This window comes from Coptis chinensis, chromosome 8 (genome assembly GCF_015680905.1).
Source record: "Coptis chinensis isolate HL-2020 chromosome 8, ASM1568090v1, whole genome shotgun sequence".
NCBI lineage: Eukaryota > Viridiplantae > Streptophyta > Magnoliopsida > Ranunculales > Ranunculaceae > Coptis > Coptis chinensis.
The window spans coordinates 47,537,139-47,545,961 of record NC_141463.1 but is presented as its reverse complement, the minus strand read 5'-3'; positions in this window follow the sequence as shown (position 1 = coordinate 47,545,961).

The following is an 8,823-nucleotide window of genomic DNA, read 5'->3' as shown; positions in this document are numbered from 1 at the left end:
AAAAGACTCATCTTGTAGATATGTTTATATTGTTGCCTTTTCCCTTTGCATTAAGTTTTGCACATGAGATTCGTGTCCAACCTCGGATGTCGCATACTTAGAACATAAACGGGCAATGGATTCCACCAGACCAACCCTAGAATTGGTTACTTTGAGAACCCTTGGGGCGGTTTGAGGATAGCCGTATGTAATAAGGGCAATTTTATTAGAACGTAGTGCGCACGGTCCAGGATGGTACCGTCCTGCCCCTAACCCCATAATACATAAAGGTAAAGCCACAGTCTAGCTGGATTAGGTTCGCTCCAGAGCCGACATGACAGTTGTCTATGATTATAGATGGTGACTCTTTTGGACATCCAGTGTTCTTCACGTTTATCTCCTTTGTATATAAATAAAATCTTGGTTTATAAATAAAACACCCTCCTTCTTTTCAAAAACTCTTGTGACCTTTGAGGATGACTCATACAATTGGATAGCATTTTTTGTGCCGATCATTTCAATATCTCATTCGTCCAATTCGGAGTCCAAACGAGTCGTGGGTAAGCATTTAGATTTTTTTAGGCTTAAATCGGGCTTTAGGCTTGATTTGGGCTTGGGGAAATTTTTTGGCCCAACCAAAATATCGAATTCTCGGTCCATTTAAACACAAAAAACCGGAACACACGCGTCACATTTACATCATTCTTCTCCCTAAAAAACCGGATCTTGCCCCCTCTCGATTTAGTCTCGCACGAAACAGGGCCACACTAAAACCAGGTCTCGCGCGAGACCCTCACATCTTCATCCAAGATTTTCTTCCGTCAGAACATCCCATTTCTCCCCCTCATCAGAAATCAATAGCCATCCTCTCCCTAAGACCAGTAATGGCCGGAAACAGGCGGATTTGTGTGGAAAAAAATTTGGAAATTTGTTTGAAAATGGGATGTTTGCTCCATTCTTTGATCATGAAATTCACTCTAGAGGATGGGAAAGTTTGTTATATGCCAATGGAGGGCTTTATTCCAAGGATTTTGTGATGAAATTCTACGACAATGAGAGCTTTAATGGCGACCATTTTTGGGTAACCGTCGAGGGTGTGCGCCACGAAGTCACACCTGTGTTGCTCTCCGGGATCATGGGCATTCCTCTGGTCGACCACGTACTGACTCAGCAGCAGTCTGTGTACCCATAGACTTACGACCTAATGCTCGACACGCTAATCGAGGGAGAGTACAACATCGACGGAAAAATGCGATATCGGCGGCTTCGGTGTGAATGAAACCGGCCGCGTGACTCAATGGTCGGGGGCCCGAACATCATTGGCACCTCGAAGCCTTCGGACATCAACAAGACTTTCCTCCACCTTCTTTGGATCCTCCAGGAGTGAAAGGGTCACATTTTTTTTTCACACATCTTCTACAGTGGAAGCTCCAAAGATGATTCCAGAACAATCTTTCCATTCGTTGCTGAATTCTCCGGCATATGGACATCTTTTCAGAGACTACATCACTCAAGTTGGTTGGAACTCTCTTATTCTACACCCGGAGCAGACATACTCCCCAGGTTTGAGAACTTATTTTTATGATCACATGGAAGATCTACCAGCTGTCTAGGGTTTCCCTTTGAATGGTTTTACACTACGTATTGGTAACACCCGACACGCTTTTTATGAGCCAACAGTGGCTATGGCTCTAGACCTTCCTCCTCTTTAGCCAGATCTCCTCATTCAATAAATGATAGAGAATGACTTTAATGACTATTCTAGGGAAGATTTTGCTGCCTGGTATGGCGATGGCCTTGCCCACGTCAAAGAACGTGCCGAAGCTGGCCGATGGCCGGACTTCACTATTCCACTAGCCCATTTATGACCATGAATATTGGAACCGCCATGTTATTTATTCTTGAACATCATGGGGATTGGCATTTTTCCACCTTGCATCAAAGTCGGCCGTGTAAGACATTTCATGCATTGGCCCAAAGAACATACCGCGCCGACATTCTGGACCTAGTAATTGAGAATCTTAAGAAGGCTCAATCTTTTCGGCAACACTATATCACCCTACCGCCATAAAGATGCAAGATAGTGAGGACGTACTTCCCCCTCGTTTATGCCACCCTTCGGGAATTTGGGTAAAGGTCAACTCTATGTGTCTAACAAACAAGATAATTCGTTCTTTGCGATTTCGGACATGGCGACGCCCTGCAAGGTATCTTAAGAAAGTTTGTTCTTTCCCTAATGATGATAAAATGATAGCTCATCTAGACAATGCAAAGAAGAGGAAGTGGAGTGAAGTCTGGAAAGCTATGATAGATTGGCGGGATGCAAGGGAATGGCATTTCTACAGGGACGAGGCAAGGATGGACTATCCCCCAGTTCAAGGTTGGGGCAATGTGAGTTGATGCATGTACATATTTGTTTTACGTTTTGATGTGAAATAAATAAATAACTTAACAGTGTGCTACTCTAATAGTGTGTTTCTACTTTTATGATGTATAATATATAGTGTGTTACAATATATTTCTGTGGAAGATGTCAGCTAGATTTTTGCTCAAAGCCTCTCAGGTATACTCTTTCTTCCTCTTAACACTTTGAGGACACAAGTGTCCCATTTGTTTGGGGGTGGTGAGAACCTTTTGCAGAAATTAGGCATGCATAGTTGTATATAGTTTACTTAATGTCTAAATATACGTATTTAGTGACAAATTCTCGTTTCCCTTTCTATGATGAAAAATATTTAGAGATCTCACCCTAGCATCAGAATTAGGACTTGTTCTTAGAAACTTAATTTAATACATATGCAATAGTTTTTACATCTTTTCATAAGCATTCATGCACTGACTATCATTAAATGTACACAACAGTAAGTTTCTGGGACCCACGGTTAGACAACTTAGTTTCCATATCCTGTAAGAATCTAACCAAAAGCCTAAAAATGTTTGATATATGAGTAATGACACGGAGGAGTAGTTCTCCCGAATAGAGAAGTTCACACGTCTACTTACTTGATCACTACCGAAATCCTAGGCAAGAATTTAGGCCTTCTTTGGATCGATATAGCCAAAAATTCACACCTGTAAAAAAAAAATTACCGCTAGTCGCCCCACTGAACCTTTCATTAATCCTTTCTACTTCACCAAAAAAATCATTACCCATCTAGTAACCACAAATAAATAAGCCTACCTAGATTATGAGTATGAGAAATAGGATGAAGTGCAGAAAAATGAAGAGAAAAACCTTGTCAATGAATCAAAATCAGTTACTTGTTTTAGAAGAAAAAAAAATAAAAAAATAAAAAAAAATAGAAATATATTTCCAAAAATCAAAAGAAATATCAAGGTTAGAATTCCCCCCAAAAATCAAATCAAAAGGGAATACAAAAGCTTGAAAAATCCAAGTATGAAAACCCATGTTAGAAGCAGGAAAGAAAATAAGGATTCTTTAGTATAAATATCTCGAAGACCTTATTCTCTCATACTTATCATTTTTTTAATTTTCCATTTCAGTTTCTTTTACACTACCACCTAAGCCCCATAACACCTAATAAAGACCTCTAGCTCAATTAGGAATAGGATAGTATGATAATTAGTAGTTGTGACTTCTCGACCTCGGCTCCTCTGACTGTCATTGAGTATGTGAGGAAACGTGTGCCCACTGCACACTGGAGATAGCAAAGCTTGAGTGGAAAAATAAGAGAGAAATTGTGTTTCGACACATACCTGTGAGAACCTACTTTGCTATCCAAAGGATCCAGAAACGGCCCTACTCGTACATCTCATTATAAGATCACTGCATGCATGCTCATACGTAGATGTTTTGATTATTGTATGTATATTAACTTGAAATTCGAAAGAATTAAATCTTTGTTTCCCCCGCTAGTGAGATGTCTAGATACCTGAGATTAATTAAGGAAACAAGCCTTTGTTACTAAGTCGTTGTAGTATAAATGAAGTTTGTGAGTATCTTCTCTGGAAAACTCTCACGAGGGCTATAACTTCGTCCACTAGGGAATTCCTAGTGGTTCAAAGCCTTGTTGCATCACGGTCAATGTAACCCGACTCTGCAAAATGAGATTTAGCTTAGGATAACACATTTTTGACCACTTATCGTTTTAATGTCTCTTCTTTGCTTGAGGACAAGCAAAGTCTTTGTTTTGGGGGTGGTGTGATAAGCACCCAAACTGTAATATTAAACCCAGAGACATAGCATTTTGGTCGATTATGTGTTTAATAATCATGTAATAATTATATTTTCATACTTTTTGCAGGTTTCCGCAATTAAAATGAATATAATGATAAAACATGCATCGGAAATCACGGGAATCTTTGGAATATTTGAAGTTCCCACTCAACCCTCGTGAAGCCCAACAAAGCCCGACTAAAGCCGAAATTTCCAAAAGAACAAAACCAGTGCAGAACGGGTCCACATATAAAGAAGCAGCAAACTTCCAAAGCTCAAATCGGATAAATCTAGATGCCGGCGTTGGCTAGTGAAGCTGCCATATCGACTTCGGCTAACGAACTTCTCAAGAAAGACGAGAAAAGTCGAAAACGCGCCAAAATCGGTAGCCGCCATTGGACACACCAAGTGGACCCACTCTGCAGGCCCAAAGGCATGACGAGTCAGCATAGGCAGGTGGCAAGTGATGAGTTCAATTTGGTGCCACCTTGCAAGAGGAAAGACACGTACCAATTCAATGTTTGAATTGAATTGGGCTAAAAGACGAAAACAAAACATAAAAGGACGAAAACTTAATAAGTAAAATACAAAAGTTATAACAGATGAAAACAAAATTTTGATTCTCAAAGTTTTGAACAAATCAATTAGCTAACGAACAAAACTCAATTAAGGCTTCACAAGACATCCGCATATATATATGAGGGGGTCACCTTCATTATTTCCCCTTCAGCATTTTCATGCTTTAGCATCCGTTTAGCTTTAGTTCGTTTTCTTTCAGTACTTACATTCTATCATTTTCATTCCAGCAGCTTAAATACTTTAAGTTATTTTACTCTTAATAACAGTCATTTCTTTTCTAGTTTAATTCCTGTCCTGCATTTATTTACTTAATGTATACAACAAGTTTTATTATTCCTTCTATGACCATGAGCTAATCCCCCTTTGGGGAGGGTTATCTTCGCTTCGTGTGAAAATCGGATTGACTCTTTAATATTATAGAATCACTACTTAGGATTTAGGCATAGATTAGACATCCGGGTCCCAAAATGGCGAGACCGTACCAATTTGGAGTCGCGATGCTCCATATGATCTTCGTCGCGCGAATCTAAAATGTCTGTAGCGACTCTGCAGTGTCGAGCTCTCTCCAATTTGTCCAGCTGATGTGAAATTGAGCCAAGAGCTGAAATAATATACCAGAGATGAGATATTAGTTAAACTCCTTATGCTAGTGCAATGCGGCCTAGAGATGTGGGCATGCGCTAAGGATCAATACTCGACGTCGTCTCCGAACACGAGACGAATTAGAGATGTAGTGATGTGGTAGTAAACTGTTGAAAAACGATTCTTGCATGAGTATGATTAACTCTCTCTCTGTTTCTCCATCTTTGTTTACCTACATCAAAATCACCGTAGTAATTTACATTAATTGCATTACCGTAAAATTAATTAAACCAACTAAAAAAAAAAACCTAAAAATCCTACTCACAAAAGGTTGTAATTCCAGTTGTGAACCTTTTCCAAGCCCTAAGGTTTGGACAATCCCTTACTTGACCTATCCTACCAAACTCACGTGAGTAAGGTAACTTGACGAAAACGTACGACTATACGGATTTTGGACTTGAAACTTTGGTCTTTGGACTTCGGACTTCGGACTGTGGACCTCGGACTTAATTAATCAAGAAAACCAATAAACGTGAAATAAAATGCGTGTTAATCAGTACGTTGTGGAAACACTTGCACGTGGGGAAAGAGAGACCGTGGGATAGGAGGACAAATAGACAACTACGAGAGGGAGATAAAGAGGATAAAAAGAAAGAGGAGGAGAAAAGAAAAATAAGAAAGAAGGAGGCAGAGAAAAAGAGGAACCCTATACCTAGAAAAACAAGAAGTGAAGAGAAAGGGATACAACAGATCTATACTGACAAATCTGATGCAGAATCTTTTAAGTTTCAAGACGATCATTAGACAGAACGAAAGTAACAGCTGCAATTAAGACCCTAACTATCTTACATGAATTGAATATTGTAGGGGAGCGATATCCTCATAGGGCATCGCACTCGCGAGGAGCATAAGCGAACTGAAGATATCGACCTCCAAGACAGACTGAGAACGGCCCTCGCGGAAGACTGCGTTAATCGCGGCAAAGATAGATGAATCCAAGGCGACCTCAAGACCGACCTGCGGCAGCAGCTCGAGTAGGTGGTGCGACGCGGAGATATCTCGCATCGAACACTTCGCCAAATACGTAACGCGAATAGAAACACGCCCCCCTTTGGGGTAATGATTGCCAAAATCTTAGTGGTAATCTCAACACCGGAAATAGGGACTACCGCGATCTACCCCCAATCATAACAAATCCAATTCAAACACTCATCCGCGATCTCCACCCTACATTTGTACAAAAGAATACACGTGTCAGAAGGATCTCCTCTCTCAAAACTCTATAAATACCACCTACTGGAACTACGTCAGACCTGATTCTTCTCTCCCCAGAAAAAGGAAAAACGAGAGAAGATACGTAGGCGGTTCGCTCGCAGCGACCTCGGTCACGTCCAAAATCCTAACCCTTCCCGTTCTTCCCAGTTGTAATTAGGAGAAGACCAAAACGCTCCTTTACATTGGCGCCGTCTGTGGTTTCGATTACTGGAGAACCACTTGAGATCATCTCTAATTCTCCAGCCCACGAAGCATGGTTAGCATAGAAGCACAAGTTCAGAACCTTGCTCACCAGTTGGGAGTAACGAATGAGAGCATTTCCTTGCTCAGGGAGGAAAATGCTACCTTACGTGCTCAGGTGGATAGTTACCAGCAACAGCAAGTCGGCAACGGAGCCGAACACAGCATCAATGACGTTAATCAGCAGCTTAACGAGTTGTCCCAAAGGATTGGCCAGACCTCTGCGAAGAAGGACTCGACACAGATTGTACACAAGATGCTTAAGACGTATCGCGCATCTCCGTTCACCGCAGAGGTCCTCAGCAAATCCTCTCCACACGACTTTATCCAGCCACGCTTTCCCATGTACGACGGCAGCACCTGCCCTGGTCAGCATGTGGCTCGCTATATTCAAAGTCTGGCACTTTACAGCTCACCCGAGTTCGATTATCTCCACTGCAGATTATTTCCAGCCAGCCTCAAGGATGGTGCTCTCGATTGGTTCTTTTCACTGGAATCTGATTCTATCAACACCTTCGAGCAGCTTACCGATTTGTTCGCCAGCCAGTACGTCCACAACAGGCGGAAGAAGGCAGATCTTGATTCTCTGTTTCAATTATCTTTCAAGGAGGGCGAAACTATTCGTGAATTCCTAGGACGGTTCAAGGCCGAACTGCTGTGCATGGAAAGTGGCTTGAAAGAATCTTTCGCCACACTGGCTTTTTCTAATGCTTGCCGAAAGAGTCGCGAAAGCGGTGACTCGCGCTAGGTCGCTAATGAAGGAACGCCCAGAGACACTGTCCGAGCTCTACGCTCGTGTCGACAAGTACATCAAGTTGCAGGAAACCTTAAAACTCCATGGTTTAGCAGAGAGGCATGAGGTCGCCGAAGTCTCGGATCGTTCCCCACGGGCAAGAAGCGCGCCAGGTCGCTTGCACCAGCAGCTCGTGCCCGATCAGATAACAGCAGAGAGTTTACTGTCCTCACTCGCTCCCCCAGTCACATACTGGATAAGATCAAGCGCGCCTCATTTTTCCGGCCAACCATCAGGCAGCCCGCAGATCGACCTGGCAAGCCTTTTTGTGCATTTCATAAAGCAAAGTGCCACGAAACTGATGCATGCTGGGGGCTCAAGCATTATCTCCAAGACCTGGTGGAAGCTGGTTATATCAAACACTACTACATTAGCATTCCCCGATGGCTTAACTGCGTCCACAAGTTCTTCGCTCGTCGCGGTATGTGATCGATCTCCACCCCACAATCACCGCCAAGGGATACAGGCTCGCCCTCACAATCGAGGACGCCTCCGCGGAACGTTCTCGCCACGGCGAAGCAAAAGACTCGTCCGATCGTGACAATGCTCGCGACTATTCATGTGATTACCTTTCCGGACGATTCCGCGGACCTCTTCCCCGAGAGAAAAGACGCCGGGTTGGCTTCTTCAGAAGTCTATCATTTTACTTCACAAGCGACTCCGCTCGCGTGGTTCAAGTCGCAGCCAAGCAGCGATATCACTTTCACGGAGGCCGACTTAAGCAAAGTTTGCCTTCCTCATAATGACGATTGGTCGTTCATGTCAAAATCAGCGACCGGAGTCAATGGCGCCCCGATCGACCACTCGGCGTTCTCTGTGACATCTTATTTTACCACACCATGCAAGAGATGAACCTCCCCAAGTCCGTTCTCGTCGACCCGATCGCTCCCCTTTATGGGTTCAATGGCTCCAGAGCCGACCCCGTTGGTGACATTATCTTACCAGTATCGGTGGGATCTCGAGAGGATAAGATTACCTGGAATACTCGGTTCTCAAGCGTTCGACAAAGAAGTCGCCATACAATGCCATCCTCGGGCGACGCTGGATTCATCAGATGCAGGCCGTACCATCTACTTTACATCAAGTTCTCCGCTTCCCAGGACCTCGTGGCATGATGGAACTTCGAAGCAATCAACTTGAAGCGTACCATTGCAACCAGGTCCAATCAACAGATGCACCTGCTCGTGAATTGCTTCCC